The 17,404-nt window shown below is 47.5% G+C and overlaps 1 protein-coding gene and 1 non-coding gene across 9 annotated transcripts in view; one reads left to right on the top strand and one right to left on the bottom strand.

The window, feature by feature from the left end:
• MAB21L3 (mab-21 like 3) overlaps positions 1-17,404 on the bottom strand; it is a 261,064-nt gene that overhangs the window by 162,202 nt on the left and 81,458 nt on the right. The gene's annotated exons all lie outside the window — the stretch shown is intronic.
• TRNAT-GGU (transfer RNA threonine (anticodon GGU)) lies at positions 2,608-2,680 on the top strand. The gene has a single exon. It is a non-coding gene; the product is annotated as a tRNA-Thr (tRNA).

Raw genomic sequence — 17,404 nt, 5'->3', positions numbered from 1 at the left:
ACCAGGTCCTACTCATCTTTATATTCCTCCTGCCTAACACATCGCCTGACCTTCGACGCCCTCAAAACTTGTTTACTGAATAAATGACAGATAAACTTTGTATAAAATACCTGTATCTGAGTCCTGGCTCTGCCATGTAAAGGCTTTGTGACAGTAAGCAAACCTCAGAACCCTCCAGACTAGTTTCCTCAGTGAGGCGAATTATACTTTATGGGGCTGTAGGGAATAAGAGTCAACTAAAGTATGTGAGAGAGCCCTATAAATTAAAGTGCACTAAAAAAATGTAAAAATTCAAGAGGAAGCATTGCTAATATTAGAAATCCTTTTCTTAAGGGAACCCTTATCCACTGTTGGTGGGAATGTAAATTGGTGCAGCCACTGTGGAAAACAGTATGGAGGGTTCTCAAAAAACTAAAGATAGAACTACCATATGACTCACCTCTCCTGGGTATATATCTGAAAAAAAAAAAATCCCAAAACACTAATTTGAAAAGATACATGCACTCCAATGTTCATAGCAGCATTATTTATAATTGCCAAGATATAGAAACAACCCAAGTGTCCATCAACAGATGATGGATAAAGAAGACGTGGGATATATATGTGCTGGAATACTACTCAGCCGTGGATGAACCTGGAGGGTATTCTGCTAAGTAAAATAAATCAGACAGAGAAAGACAAATACTGTATGATATCACTTATATCTGGAATCTTAAAAAATACAACAAGCTATTAAATAAAGCAAAAAAGAAGCAGACTCACAGATATAGAGAACAAACTGGTGGTTACCAGTAGTGAGAGGGAAGCAGGGAGCAGAGTAGGGTTGGGGGGAAAAGGGGGTTATTATGGGATTGTATGAAATCATGTGTGCGAAACTTCTGAAAATTGGAAAGCACTATAGAATTTAAAGAATCTTTCATTCAATAAAATAAATCCTTTTCTTGACCACTTGTTATCTTTCCTTGCTACTCTGTCTCTCTCCCAGGTTCACACTAACTTGTGGTCTCACACCCTGACCTAAGATGCACTGGTTTGATGGAGGGTAAAGGAGGTAGAAAGATAAATCAGCCTCAAGTCACTGACAGTCTACACATCTCTCTCTCACCTAGAAGCAGCAACAGTCCCAAAAGTGTATCTGCAATTACCATGGCAACCTGGAGACTGTCCACCTCACCTCACACCCTGGTTTCCAGAACACTGATCATGTGTTAGATGGATCTGTGTGTGTGTGCACGTGCACACTACAGAGAGGAGTGGGGGTGACCCAGCTATTGAGGCACTGCATCTCCCAATGGCTTTTAAGTGACCCAGAAGTGCCCATGGAAGATGTGTCTACTCCCATTGAAAACAGGAAGTGGGCCTTTTATTTTTTAATGCATTGGACCAAGGGTCAGTAAACCATAATCCGAGGGCCAATTCTTGTCTGTTTTAGTACAGTCCACAAGCTAAGAATGGCTTTACATTTTTAGATGGTTGAAAAATCAGAATATTTCATGACGTGTGAAAATTATATGAAATTCAAATGTCAGTGTCCACAAAATAAAAATGCACTGGATCATCGCCCTCCTTCCTTTGTTTACACATGATCTGTGGCTGTTTCACAGTTGAAATAGAGCTGCAATAGAAACCATATGGCCCACAAAGCTTAAAATAGTTACCACTGGGTCCTTCACAGAAAAGTCTGCCCACCCCAGGTGTAGGTCTTTGAGTCAACAAACTTTCAATGAGACCTGACTCATGCCAGGCTCTGGGCTCATTCTCAGGGGTCCACTGATGAGCAGTGCACTGCCTCTGTCCTTGTGAGACCCAAGGTTCAGTAGACGAGCACACAGGTTAAGCTCCTAGTCCTCTGTGCTCCTAGAGATGTCAGATTCACCCTGGGACCCCTTGCTTGTGTAGAGACCCCAGTTCGATGTTTAATATGGCCCCTGCTAGAGGTCCTAGCCATTCATGGGATCCTGAGGGGAGAGGGATACCGAGGGCACAACTCTGTAGGAGAGTGAGCTGGTCCTCGGAGGCACATCCAGCGGTGTCTGGGAGTGCCCGGCGTATGGGATGGCCCTCACATCCAGGTGCCACCTTGCACCAACTCGTTCTGACTGGCTCTTTGCAAACAGGTGTGGGGAGATTCAATCATGACAGGCTGAAGTCCCTTGTGCTTGACTGTGTCTCCAAGAGTCCCTGGGTCACCTGGTCTCTGTGTAGAGCTGTGTTCTCTGTTCCTTTAGTGGATTGTTTTACTGTTTCACTACTGCAGTTTTACTGTGGGCACTACATGCAATCTCGTCTCTCCCTCTTACTACTCTCCCCGCCTCACATGGATGTGAAATGTCTCCTTCCCTGGGTGGACTCACCAAGTCTCTCCTGATGCCACCTTTGGCCAGAGGCTTTTGACGGGGCAGAGGCAGAGCCAGCAACATTCAGCCCTAAGCATGAAGCAGTAATGGCAAAGTAGTGAACGACAAAATCGCATTCAAAGTGCCATTGGCTTAAGTGTCAACCTGTTTGGTGCAGAATCAGGACCCCTCAGCTAAGAGTGAGGGAGAAGGAGGATAAATTAGAAGTTTGGGATTAACATATACACACTACTAAATATAAAAGAGAGGGGGAGGGTATAGCTCAGTGGTAGAATGTGTACTTGGTATGCACAAGGTCCTGGGTTCAATTCCCAGTACATCCATCAAAAAATAATAATAATAAATAAATATAAAATAGATAAACAACAGGGACCTACTGTATAGCACAGGGAACTATATTCAGTATCTTTTAATAACCTATAATGGAAAAGAATATGAAAAAGAATATATATACGTATACGTATAACTGAATCACTCTGCTGTACACCTGAAACTAACACAACACTGTAAATCAACTATACTTCAAATGAGAAAAAAAAAAAAAGAGTAACCTGAAAGTTACACAGGTCAAAGGATACCGCCTCATGCCATGCCCAGCGCACATGTGGTGCTTGTCTATGGGGAGCTATGAGCTGAGCTCAAAGGTAATGGGGAGGGAATGCTAACTTGAGGTTTGAAAGTGAGCCTTTGAGATAAGGAAGCAAAAGAAACACCTCTTGCTCCTGAATGGCAGGGACAAGAGATGGTGGAGGGGAAAGCCCCCAAGCCAGTAACTGGCAAGGAGAGGAGGTGGAAGGCGGGTAGGTCACATGAAGTGACCTCTCTGCTGGGGAACTGATCTCTGGTCTGAGGCACACGAGGGCTCAATGTGGCGGGTGAAGGTGTGTATGTGCCTCATCTGGGAAGGAAGGCTGCTCTGGCAATGGGGTGATTTTGCTTGTTTTGGAAGGGGGCACCCAGAATGACATTTGTAACCCTAGAGGGAGAGTTGAAATGGACGGTGGAATTTAGAAACAGGGGAAAGATTTCATTCAATGGGGTGAGGGGTGGCAGTGCTCTGAGCTGTGGGATTTGCTCTTTTGCACCTGCTTTCTGGGCCTGCGCTGCCCAGCTGGTGTGCCGAGCGGGGACTGAGTGTGTTTACTGAACCAGCAGCTCTGTCTGTGCTGTACCAGGCTGGCTGGTGTCCTGAGACAATTCATGCTGGGACAGCCTACTTGACCTTGGAGCACCCTGGGGAAGCCCCAAATGCCTTGGTGCCCCCACTAACACTATATCTCACTTTCTAGAAAGTTGCCTATGAGCAGAATGTGTAGAATTTAAATCAAAATGTACTAATGGAAGTTATATTTGGAGTTTGTATTTGTACAGTGCTTTACAATGGGAGAAGCTATTTTCAAAGGCATGATCTTCCCTTGGTCTTTACAACACTCCTGGGAGATGGCAATTATAGTCAGTTTGATTGTTTCACAGATGAGGATGGTGGGACTGAGTGGGACTATGTTACGTGACACAGCAGTAAGTCCAGCTCTGCGATAGTCCAGTGACCCAACATCATCAGCCAAAGGTCCTTCCATCCTTCCACTCCGCCCTCCCCACCTCCTGGCCTCATCCTCAGACTGTCCTCCAAGGTTAGAAGACAGCTGCCATATCCTCACACCACAAACCCTGGTAGTGTAAAGGGATCGTGTCTTCCTTGAGTTCATTTTCCAGATTAAGGCCATCTTGACTAGAAGCCCTTCCCTGCAGACTTTCCCTCCTGCCACATTAGTTAGAATGGGGTTGGGGTCCACTCCTAACGGCATCGCAGGAAGGCGGATGCGTTATCAGGATAAGCTGGGATGAAACGCACTGACTGGTTTCACGCTAAATTCATGGCTGCTGACCTCAAGAAGGCTCTTACTGCCACCTTGCACAGGCCAGAGACACACAGACTAGTGCCTCTCACACTTGAGTGTGCATCAGAGTCACCTGGAGGGCTTGTTTGAGCACAGACGGCTGGACTTGGCGGCATTGGTTCTGGTCCAGGAGGGCTAGAGCGGATCCTGAGAATTTGCAACTCTGACAAGTTCTCAGGTGCCGCTGATGCTGTGGGTCCTGGGACCATACTTTGGGAACCACTGCTCTAGATCATTGACCCCTACTATCCTAGACATCAGCCTCTCCTCAAACATCTAACACTTCCCCCCACTTGGTCCTTCATCTCCACTGATGCCTTGCTGCCCATTTCACTGAGAATACGTGCTGTTCCCACCATAGCATCTAACGTGGTACTCGTGCACTTGGTTTCCTTGCTGTTACTCTGGACGGGCTGCCATGCTCCTATTTATGGCTGATCCCTACATCTGTGCCCTGGACCTCATCTCCTCCCATCTATCCCAGAACATCACTCCAAAAAATGTTCCCCTCATTAACAAGCATGCTCTGATATTGTCCCTCCCAGAACAAAATACAACAAAACAAAAAACATAAAAACTCCCTTGACCCCAGTCTCTCCTCAACCATGACCTCAATTCTCTGTTTCCCTTGACAGCAAAACCTTTGAGATCTCCATCCTCAGTCTCCTCATTCCCTTTCTTTCATCCTTCCTTGAACCCAGGCCAGTTCAACATTTATTCCCACCTCTCTATTGAAACTGCTCTTGTCAAGGTTCACGATGACTTCCTGGCTCCTAATTCCAGGGGTGAATCCCAGCTCCCATCTTACTCAGCCTGGTAGCAGCGTCTGACACAGGCTGTCATGTCTCTCCCGGAACAACATTCTCCATGGGTTTCTCTCTCTTAGTTCTCCTCCCTCCTCTCCAGCTGTTCCCTCTCAGTCTTTTCTGCTGAGTTTTCTTCATTCCACTGACCACTAGAGACTGGAGAGTCCTAGACCTCAGACCTCTCTACCTACACTCTCACTGGACATAGTTTCAACTAGTGTCAGGATTTTAGATGCCACCTACCGTGCCCTGACTTCCAGAGTCATATCTCCAGCCTAGATATCCCCACTGACTTCCAGACACACGAGATCCCATGTCATGTTTCCCCTGATATATCATGGATATGTCAGAATTACCCTCTCCAAAAACGGGGCTCCTGTCTCTTCCCTGGCAACACAGCACACACATACCAAGTTTTCCTTCCTACTCATAGCAAGTGGGGACTTCATTCTTTCTGTTCCTCACATCAAACTGTTGGGGTCATCCTCAACTATACTCTTTTCTCTCCCATACCACATCCAAACCATCAGCAAATACCACTTAGTTCACCTTCAAAATGTATCCTGAATCTGACCCCTGACCACAGCTGCTACTGCCACTGACTCTGGTCAAAGCCACTCTCCTGTCCTGCCTCCACTGCTACAAAAGCATCTTCACTGGTCTCCCTGCGTCTCTCTTCCCCCACCCCTCAGCATCTATTTTCAACACAGCCAGCCAAAGGATGTCTTTAAGTATAAATCAGAGTGTGTTATTCTTCAGCTCAAAATCTTGCCCAGCAAAAACCAAAATCCTTACGAAGGCCTGCGAGGGATCTGGGCCTGGATGCTTTTCTGATGTTGTCCCCTCCTCCCTTCTCTCTGGCTTCTCTGCAGCTAGGCTGGCCTGCCTGCTGTTCCCTGAACACATCAAGCACATGCTCACCTCCACACTGACTCTGACTCTGCTAGGGGTAGCCCTCCTGCAGAAATCTCTGAGTCTAGCTCTGTCACATTTCTGCTCAGATGTCTTCTGATCAGAAAGGTCTTCTCTGATACCCCTAAATGAAACAGGAACACTTTTTTACCCTCACTTCCACTCTAACACGTCTCTTCCCTTTAACCTACCCCAATGTTCTCAGACCATGTATCGTACCTAACATATATAGATATCTGCTGTTCATAGGTCTCCCCACTAGAATGTATGCAGCACGAAGGCAGGAAATTTGAGCCCATAGCAGGCACTCAATTAAATGTTTGATTTAATTAATGGAAAGGGGAGTTCCCATAGAAAACCACAAATTAGCAACTAAGCTATACTTTGGACTCCTGTGAGTTAGATTAATGGTAGTCAGTCCCATAGACCCCTGTCAGCAATATTTCCAGACTGAGCTTCTGGATCTGCAAGGCCAAGAAACAGACTCTAGACTGCATTATCTCTCTGTAGTTGCTGTTATCCTCAGAGACCTGGCCAGCCAGCCTCCCTCAAAAGAGCTCCATCTTGAAAAGGGAACCCTTGTACACTGTTAATAAGAATGTAAATTGGTGTAGCCACTGTGGAAAACAGTATGAAGGGTTCTCAAAAAACTAAAGATAGAACTATTGTATGATCTGGCAATTCCACTCCTGGGTATATACCTGAAAAAAACAAAAACACTAATTCAAAAAGATACATGCACCTCCCCCAATGTTCACAGCAGGGTTTTTTACAATTGCCAAGATATGGAAGCAGCCTAAATGTCCAACAGCAGATGAGTGGATAAAGAAGATATGATTTATTTATATTTATATATATATATATATATATATATATATATATATATGAATACTACAGCCATAAAAAAGAATGAAATCTTGCCATTTGTGACAACATGGATGAACTTGGAAAGTATTATACTAACCGAAATAAGTCAAAGACAAATACTGTATGATATCACTTAAATATGGAATCTAAAAATTAAAACAAACTAGTTTATATAACAAAAAAGCAGACTCACAGATATAGAGAAGAAACTAGTGGTTACCAGTGGGGAGGAGGTGGGGCAAGGGCAAGACAGAGGTAGGGGACTGAGGTACAAACTACTGTGTATAAAATAAACAAGCTACAAGGACATACTGTACAACACAGGGAACAGAGCCAATGCTTTACAGTAACTATAAATGGTATAAAACCTTTTAAAATTGTGAATCACTATGCTGTACACTGGAAACATACAATATTGTACATCAACTGTATCTCAGTTAAAAAACAAGCAAACAGCTGCCCCTCCTCTCAGATTCTCCAAGTCCCAGGTCCTTTAAAGTATTTAAAGAAACTGGTGGTAAATTCTTTTTGCAAGCAGATAATCCCTCCCTGATTGCTCAAGTTCACAACCATTAATTTTTGTAACATTGTTTTCCCCAAAGCTGGCCACACATGTACGCACCCACAAAGAAACCCACCCGGCAGAGTTCCCCCTCTCCATCCTGCCACAAGGTAGCACTCTCAGGAAAAGCCACCTGATCCAGCAGACTAGGATCACTTTGATGATTGCACGCAGTCACGGTACAACCACCTGTACCTTGACTTGATTATTCTATCCAGAGAGGTTACTCTTTTACCGGCATTGATGTGACTTTCTTCTTTCATATATGCTCAAACTTTTTCTCATCCCCAGACAATGGTGTTCTTTTGTTAACGACAGAAAAATACAGCACGTTGTGAAAACAGCAAAAATGTCTATGAGGAATTGTCTGGCTTGCGGCCTTGCCATCTTGGCGCTGACTACCTGCCTGCACCCCTGAGAGACCTGAAGTGACCTCCCAGGTGATTTTTTTTCTTTTCTATGAAAGACCGCACTTCAGGTTTTGGAACAATCCAACAGATCATGAGATTGGCAAAAGGAGACAGAAAGACTTAAATGAGAGAGAAAGACGAAATGAGATAGGGCAGCAACCTGACCCCCGCTGCACCCCTTGCCTGGAAAGGATTAAATTGAACTAATCGAATTAGAAGCTAAGGCAAGGGGTCTGGGATGTTGGGAGGGGGTGGGAAGGCTTTCAGTATCATGCCAGTGGAAATGCACAGGTGGAGCTGGTTTAGAGCAAGCCACCTGAAAACAAGGCAAATTCCAGACCCACTGGGTGGAATCTTTGCCGAAGGAATCATTAACTCTCCACATTGTAAAAAAGGAAGAAAAATCTCCTTAGGCAAGAAACTCAGAGTCAACCGGTGGCATTTAGTTTTGACAGCAGTGTGAAGAGGGCAATCAATAACTGAATTCAAAATGGAAACTTTATCGAGTCTGGAACTGGGCCAAATGCTGTGAAAATGGCCTGGGGCCATCCATTGGTAAGCGTGAAGGAAATTTAAAGTAGTAGGTATTCCTGATAGTTAAGGGATCAGAGTTTGTTTCTCTTTACCTGTGCTTGAGTTGGGTATTTCAATATTTTTTAATAGATGTAGAACTAGCCATAGGTAAAAGTGCTTCGTAAACTGCAAAAGGCAAAACAAAAACCAACCCAAAAAATCCCACCAAGAAACCCAGACCTGTTGTGTTTGTTATCTAGCTGTTACTATCCAAATTCATAGTTTATATATTAAAAAGCTCAGGAAAGTTCCTATGTTACCAATGTCTCAGCTAGTGTCCATCTCCAGTGAGTCATTATAGCTGCTATGCCTGGGGACCTCTGCTCATCTTGTGAGCTGGCAAGATTTAGGTGTTTAAAAGGAATTAACACTCAGAACTTAGTTCAAGGGAGGAGGGTATAACTCAGTGGTAGAGTGCATGGCTAGCATGTACAAGGTCCTGGATTCAATCTCCTGTACCTTCATGAAAAAGAAAAAAACCTAATTACCTCCCATCAAATATATATATATGAATGAATAAAGCAAGCCAGCAAGCAAGCAAGCAAACTGAGTTCAAAAGCAGAGCTTGTCAAACTGTACTGTACCTTCAAATCACCTGGGCAATCATGTTAATATGCAGATTCTGATTCTCTGGGTCTAGGGTGTGGCTTGAAAGCCTGCGTATCTTACAAGCTCCTAGGTGAAGCCAATACTGCAGGTCCCCGGGCTGCACTTTGAGTAGCAGGGCTTTGGGCTATGCAATTTTCCAAGGAGGTGGATTCAGCTGTAACTGGTTAAGCCGACTGTCTGGAGTAGTGGTTGTCAAAGTATGGTCCAGGGACAAGCAGCATGGGCATCACTTGGGAGCTTGTTAGAGACACTAGTTCTTGGGCCCCATCCCCAGAATTTCTAAACCAGATCCTCTGGGGGTAGGGCCCAGTAATCTGCATTTTGATAAGCCCTCCATGTAATTCTGATGCTCACTAGAGTTTGAGAACCACTGCTCCAGCACATTAAAATCACCTGAAGAGTTAAAAAAAAAAGACTCAAGCTCCCATTCCAGAGAGTCTAACTTGGTCATTCTGGGGAAGGCCCCAGACATCCATGGAGATTTTACTGTGCAAGTCAGTGTTGACAGCCAGGCTAGAGAGTTAGCTGTAAAGCATCTCAGTGACCTACCACAGGCTTGTTGCAGGTCTGGACATCTATCTAAACAGGAGACCTGGGTCTCCAGTGTGACTAGGTCAGAGTGTGGATGAGACAGACTTAAGTCCTCACTCCTCACCCTGACACTTACCCTGATCCCTGGCTATCTATCCTGTGTGTCTCCTTTTGCTCACAATGTGCTCTTGAGATAGGAGGGAAGAGGGCAGGGCACAACCATTAAAAGAATGACACAGCATTTGAGCCTAGGACATAAACTGGTTAGAACCAATTAGGCCCAAGATGGCAGAAGAGTCAACTTCCGGTAGACCTTGAACCTCGTTATAGCCTTATTGTAATATATTAGCATGCCAAATGACACACCCACAGGTGCCATGACAGTTCCTAGGCTGACCATGAAAGACCAATAAGTGTTGCCCAATTCCTGGAAATCCCTGCTCCTTCCCCAAAACAGTTGGAATAATCCTCCCATTTTTTAGCTTATGAAATTACCCAGCTCATAAAAACTAACCACCCCCACATCTCAGGGCCGATCTCACTTTCCTAGATGACCCCAAGTCTGGGGCCGCCTCTCTTGCCTTCTGAGATGCCCCGCACTCTGTCTATGGAGTGTGTACCTCCCTGAATAAATCTTACCTTTACTTCACTAGGGCTTGCTCTTGATTTCTTTGCTGTGAGAGACAAGAACCTGCTCTCTGGCAACACTCTGGCTGGGGCAGCCTCTTGCTATACTGCCACCAGTCAAACCATTCACCCATAGTTGAAGACCCATATCAAACCTAGGTCTTCAGAAACCCCTTTCTAAACTCTCTTGCTGAGTTAGATTTATTCTTCCACAGAATTTCATGGCATGTTATTTGCATTTCTTGTTTTTCTATTATTACCTTCATTTCCTGACTCTTCCTGGACTCCACTGAGTTGTAAACTCTTGGACACGCAGAACTGCATAAGATTCAACTTTGTGTCTTTTCCTTCCCTTCGGTGTAAGTGCCGCACTGTGAACCTAGTAGGCATTTAGTACACATCTTCTTGAATTGGGGGTCAGAATCCCTGGGTTTGAGGCTTGTTTTGGTTGTGCAATCTCTCTCATGTTGTTAGATCTCTTAGCCTCACTAATCTATAAGATTAGAATGGTGAATTAGGTGATCTTTAAGGTCCCTTCCAAATTTCAAATTCCATGATGCTATGTAGTCTATTCTTACCCCTGGAAAAATAAATCTAAATATAAGCCCTACTGATACTGGGTGTAGTTGGTCACTGGGTTGGAGATGGACACAAATTCTTGGATTTTCCTCTATGTCCCCTCTCCATTAATCTGAGCTGCACTGTGAGTTGCTTTGACCAATAACAGACTGCAGAGGACAGGACACTGTGCCAGTTCTGGGCATAGTGAGATAGGATCAGAGTGAAGGAGAGGGAGGGAGGGTGAGGAACAAACTGGGATGTTGGGACTCCAAAGAAAGGCCTTAAATAGGGTCTGGCAGTTTTGGTTTTATATATACCAGGAACACTTGGTGTTAGAGACCTGAACTGTTATGTAAGAAGTCTGGACAGCTAGCTGGAGAGACTACAGGGAGAGGTCTTGAGTCCAGAGGGAGACAGAGGGGCCCATGGAGTCCAGCCTTCTAACCAGCTCTGCTGAGGTGCCACATGTGTGAGTAAAACTGTTCTGGACCCTCCAGATCAGTCTCACCACTAGCTGAATGCCACCGAGTGATCCCAGGGGATGTCACCTGCGATCACGCAGCTGAGCCCTGCCCTCCTTCCTGATTTACAAAATCACAATACATAATACAATGGTTGCCCTTTAAGTCACCAAGTTTAGGGTGGCTCATTATGCAGCAACAGGCAACCAGAACAGTGTGTGGGCAGCATTATCCTTTGTGTGAAATTTGCAGTATAACATGCAAATATTTGATAGATGCTGGGGAAAATATATACAAATACACACATTCATAACGTGGGCTTGAGGAAGTGCATGACATTTTGTGCTATTCCCACGGACTTTTGATTTCTCGAGTCAACGAAATGGTCTGTGGATACATTTCTAGAGCCAACTGCACAACCACTGCACAACCAGGGCTCCCCTGAGAGAGGTGCTCCAGGCCTATGACGTAGCAGGAGCGCAGTGTCGGGACTTGTCAAGCGGGTGTAGGAGGAGGCAGGGAATTGCAATGAATGCCTGAGAAGGTGGAGCCCACACTCAAAGAGGGCTTTGTCTGCTCCTCAACACAGTGTGGCCATTTCCTCGGGGCGAAATTTTCAGTTTGGGAGAAATCTGCAGTTTGAAAAGGGGGATTTTAATTCCTCCTCTCCCCAGCTAATTTAAACCTCCACTGATCCCAAGGGAGCTTTTTAGTGCAGTATAATAAGGCCACTTTCAGAATCACAGCCTCTTTTTCTGAATGTGTTTCTTATGTAAATGCTGCATCAGACATTTCCCTTGTCTTTACACTTTAATTCTGCTTTTAAAACCTGCAAAATAGAAACACAGAGAAAGACACCTTGAAAATACTTTGGGCTTCATCTCTTTTCCATTTTTACCCCAGGCTACCCACATTTTTTTTTTTTTAAATCAGTGTTCTTCAAGTCAAGCATATTTTAAAATCATCTCCTGTTGAACTGGGAAAGCCAAAAAAAAAGGAAAGAAAGAAAAGAAAGAAAGAAAAAGATTCCTGCACATTTAGGTTGCCCAAATATATCAAGAAATACAAGTGCACTTCATAATGATCTATTAAACCTCAGAATGCCGCAGTGAAGTCAGATGGCCCAGAGCAGGGGAGTCAAGGGACATTTAAACAGGCCTCATCTGAGGCCTCTGTGCTCCTCTCTCGCACATCACAGTGTTTCTCAAGGCAATGCTCCGAGAAGGGGGAAGAAAAAGGCCTGGCTGCATAAGTCTCTTTCAAGGTTTTCTTTTTTCCTGACTCCCTTCCATTTACCCAATGCCTGCCCCTAGGGAGAATTGGCCAGGATTTAGTGTTTGTGGCCCACTCACTGTGGATAGGAGGGAAGGGGACAGGACACAGCCATTAAAGGAAGGACACAGCCATTAAAGGAATGACACAGCAATTAGCACCAAGATGGCAGAAAAGTCAACTCTCAATAGACCTGGAGGCCCAAGATGGCAGGAGATTCCACCTCCAGTGGACCTTGAGCTGCATTATACACGTTGTGATGCATGAGCATGGTGAGGGACACGCCCACGGGCCCCTTGACAGCTCGGAAGCTAACCAGGAAAGGTCAAAGAGAGGACAGTGGCCCAGGTCGTGGGAATCCCCACCCTTTCCCTAAAGTAACTGGAATAATTCTCTTACTTGTTAGCATGTAAACACTCTCTCTTGCCTTCTGAGATGGCCCACATTCCTTCTATAGAGTGTGTATCTACCTTTATTTTAACGCCCCCACCCCATGCATCTCTCTGAATGAATCTACCTTCACTTAACTATGGCTTGCTCTAGAAATGTTTCCTGTGTTCAGCCAAGGACCCTCACTTGGCAGGGCGAGTCCCAGGGACTCAATCGAGACCTGGGACACCACGGCCATCCTCTCGCACCCCACCCCCACTTTTCCCCTGTATTAACGGTACCCAATATGACTGACTATCATACCACACCTAACTGTGGCCATTTGTTCACATCTATTTGCCTGCTTGGGAACATAAACAGTGAGGGGAGATGGACTGTATCTCATCTCCATATTTCTGCACACAGCAAAAACAATAGCTAAAGAATAAAAATATGCTGAATGAATGAATGAGTGAATGAATGAATGAACTTCAATTCCAACTCAGGCAGTAACTAGCAACATTTCCCTGGGCAAATTTGTTCACCTCTGAGAAGACCCTCATGTCCTTCGCTGTGAGATGAGGAGTAGCAACCACCTCCTGGGCAGCTGTGAGGGATAAAGGGTGACAATTGTGGCAGAATAAGCCAAGCATGCAGTAGCTTCTCAACTGAAAGTTTGCGGCTGCTCATTTCCAGACCCACCTCCTAAAGCCGAACCCGCGGAAGGAGCAGCCCAGCCTCCCTAGGTGCTCCCGGGGCCCCTGCAGGACTTACTGTGCCCACATTACTGCTCCACCTTCCTGGCTGTCACTTAATCAATTCCCTTAGGACCTAGTCCTTCAACTTAAGGCTTAAATTCTATTTAAAAGGCAAATCTTGGGTAGGGAGAAGGGGCTATTTCAGGCTGTTATCAGTCACTGAAACTTCTGTGTGGGTGGGATGAGAAAGAGGGGGATGGAGGGAACTGGGAATGTTAGGATTCCACAGAAAAGAATCGGGAGGGGCTGCCTGGGATACAGGAGAGATCGGGGGTCAAATCCGAGCTTTTCCTGCTGCTGGGAAAGAGTGCAGTAACTTAACCTCTTTGAATTGCAGTTTTTTGATCTATAAAATGAGGCTGATACTAGCTAATACATGGAGTGACTCTGGGGTTAAGAGAGGCAATATAGCAAACGCTTAGTAGATGGTTGGCACCCACGAGTCAGGAGGCGCGGTGGGTGCTGGAGAGAGGAATGCTGCACCAACAGCGGGCTCTGCCAAGTAGCAGTAGGCGAGTAAAGTTCTCTTTGTGGCCCATCCTGGCCTCAATTTCTCAGGCTCTGCTCTTTGCCTGGGGCCTGCTGTGACCACAGTGACAGCCATCTAAATTAATTATGACAGAATGCACCTTCTCCATCCTCAAATCCCCAGACAGAGGCGAGAGTACAATAGTATTTCATGCCAGCGGAGACAGTGGGCCTCAACCTCAGCTCCAGGAAGGAAATGGTGAAATATTCCACCATTCAGTTGAAAGCTAAGAGAAAATACCAATAGGTGGGAGGCAATTCAGTGGACTCAGCGGGGCGGGGACCGGGTGGGGCGGCGGCCACATGCGCTGTGGGGCCGCCTGGCGCTGGGGGCGCAGGTGGGAGCCGGCCCGCGCCCTCCCCCCGGGCGTCAGTAAAACCCGCCCGGCACCCGTCGAGATGCTCGCGCCCTTTGTTTTCCTTTCCGGCATCTTCCTTCCCCTCCCACCGCAGCCTCGCCCGCGGCTCCTGCATCCCCTCCAGGTGCCCCAGCGGGGACGGCGGGTCCCCCCTCTGCGGCAGCGCAGGCGGCTTGGAGCGCAGGGAACGCCAGCCACGGCGCGGCCTTTGTCGTCCTCTTCCCGCCCCTCCCCTGGCTCCACCTTCGCTTCCTTCCTCTTTCCCTCCTTTCTCCTCCCTATTCTTCCCCACTTTCCTCCCCGCCCCCTCCCTCTTCTCCCTTCTCCCTCCACCCCCTGCAGCCTCCCCGCGCCCCGACCCCTCCCGGTCTGGAACGCCCCCGGAGAAGGCTGATGCCCTGACAGCGATCCCAGCACCCCGCTGACCTTTTCCCGCCTTGCCAGTGAGAAGGAGTTGAAAAGACCTCTCTGCAGCTTGCCCGGCTGCCTTGTCCCTGTCGGCCTGCTGTGCTGCTGGGAGCCCCAGCGCCGGGCCCTTCTTTTGGGCGGTCCACAGCCCCCCCACTGTCCTGTGTGATCAGTCAGGGTTGGCGCCAGCCCCAGTAAACCCGTCAGCCTCGGTGGTCCTCAGATACCACCTTTAAGAGCCACATACTGGGGAAAAAGCAAAATATATCAAAGCAAAGACACCTCCCTCTCCCTGCTGGCCTCTGGGTACAGAGATACTGCAACAGCGCTCAGTGTTCATTTAGGGGGTGGGGGTGCGGGCACCCCTGGGGTGGGACCGGGAGGGGGCCTCTCAACACTAAGACTGCGGGTCCTTCTGGCAAGGCTGGGCTGCAGAGCAGAGCCTCACCCAGATTCAATCCCGCACTCTGGAAGCCTTTGACATTTCCTCCTCCGTGGGAATGGGTTTCACTACAACTCACATTGCTGCAGGAAAGAAAAGGGAATCGTGATCTGAACTGCTGTGGAAAGTGTGTCCTTAAAATCTTATTAAGGTTTATTTTTAGAGCCCATGTCTGCTACTCTTATCGCCAGAGACAAATTCTAGAGGGGTCTCTCAGCTTGAATGACCTTTAAGAAAAGGCTTCAGAGATGAGAGAAGAGCAGGGAGAGGCAGGTTCTGTCCTGGGAGGGCAGGCTTTTGCTATGCTGGCAGCCCTCACCCGCCTTGACAGGGGGGCAGCCCTGGCCTGAGTCCAGAGGGCATCTTGGATGCACCCAATAATGCCAGGACAGTAGGAATCTTTCCCAGGGGTGAAGGGCATTACCCCTCCCATCTTCCAGCCTAGACACCACAGAAGACAGGTCTCTCTACCCACTCCCACCCCACCCCCACATGCAGCAGGCCCTGGGAACAGGCCAGACTGACCTCATAGCAGCAACCTCTCACAGTAGCAAACAATTGTTGCGTGCTTTCTATATACCGGATACTGTTCTAAGTGCTCTCCATGCAGTTACTCACTTAATTCTCACCATCCCCCTATTGTTATCTCCATTTTACAGATAAGACAGCCTTACAGGGCTTACACAATTTGACATGACAGAGCTTTCTGATTTTTTTCCTATCCTAAGAGAGTCCCCACCCACAGGCACCCTGCCTAAACCCTACTGGCCAAATAGCATGATGAGGACGGCCCCACCCTGGGAAACCCTGGGCACAGGGGCTGAGGATCTGTAGGAAGCACAGTGCTGAGAAGGAGGGAGCGCGAGGCAGCCCAGAGGAACTGCACAGGGAGTGACTCTGCATCAGCCCTCTGGCAGCTGGTGCCAAGAGCTGCCTCTCCCTGCCAGGCTGCGGAACCCATCGCCCACATCTGCATCTTGAACTGGCACTTCTCTCCTAACAACCCGGCAGCAGCTTAGTATCTCCCTCTCCATTAAGAGTCCAAAGAGTCACAGAATGTAATAGCCCCCATGGTCCACAGCTCTCCCAGCTTTGAGGGCAATATGGAGGCTACGAGTACAATCCCCAGAGACCAAGAAAGGAGGGGTCTCAGAGGGTGATGCTGCCCCCCACTCACAGGCAGAATGACTAGAGAGGGGAGGGCCCTCACCCACGAGTTGTGCCCACCCAGGGAGCGAGGAGAGGCTCAGGTCAGAAGGGGATGGAGTGTGGGATGCAGAAACTCAAGGACATGATCCTGCCGTGGCTCCAGGCACTGTCTTTTTTTGGCTCAAAAGCTGCCTCTGAACCAAATGTTTGACAGCTCCCTTCTTATTAGGGGGGGAGGGGAGGGTGCAGAGATCTCATGGGTGGGCCAGAGCAGGAAAGGGGAGCAGACACCGGGGGAAGTAAGGGGAAAGCTGGAGGGGCTATTCCTACAGGAGCAAAATCAAGCCACCAAAGAACTAAACTGCCTCCCTTCTCCAAGCAAGACCCAAATCACCCTGGAACACTGCAGGGGGGTGGGGCTTGGAGTAGCAAAGGAAGAATGCCCAGGCGGCTCTAAGCCACTAGCGGTGTTGAGGGGCAGTAGGAGAGTGAACCCAGGTACACACATGTGGACACACAGCCACGAACCTCCAGTCTGCCCCTTCCACATGACTTTGACACAGTTTATGCTCTTCTTGGTCCACACCCACAACTGACATACACCTCCCGACCACACACACACACACAAGTGGGCAAAATAAAGACACAAAGTGACAACCAGTGAAGCACACCCTCATGAGTTACACCTTTGTCCATTTATACAGACCGGCCCAGACCCAGAGGTACACCATGACACATCCCAAAATGTGACCCCTGGGCATTCCTGGAGAAGCTCTCCATGGCCAACTGCTGGCCACGCCCAGACAGCAGACTCCAGAACCTGGGTGTCTAGAACCTGGTCGTCCATAGCTTAGCTACTCAAGCCAAGGCTGGTGCTGGGAAGCTCTGAGAACCCCAGGAATTGCTCTGGGGAGGTGCTGGGCTTCCCATAGGGATTTTAGGCAC

This window comes from Camelus bactrianus, chromosome 9 (genome assembly GCF_048773025.1).
Source record: "Camelus bactrianus isolate YW-2024 breed Bactrian camel chromosome 9, ASM4877302v1, whole genome shotgun sequence".
Taxonomy (NCBI): domain Eukaryota; kingdom Metazoa; phylum Chordata; class Mammalia; order Artiodactyla; family Camelidae; genus Camelus; species Camelus bactrianus.
Note: the sequence above shows the minus strand (reverse complement) of the source record. Positions and strands in the feature narration are given on the sequence as shown.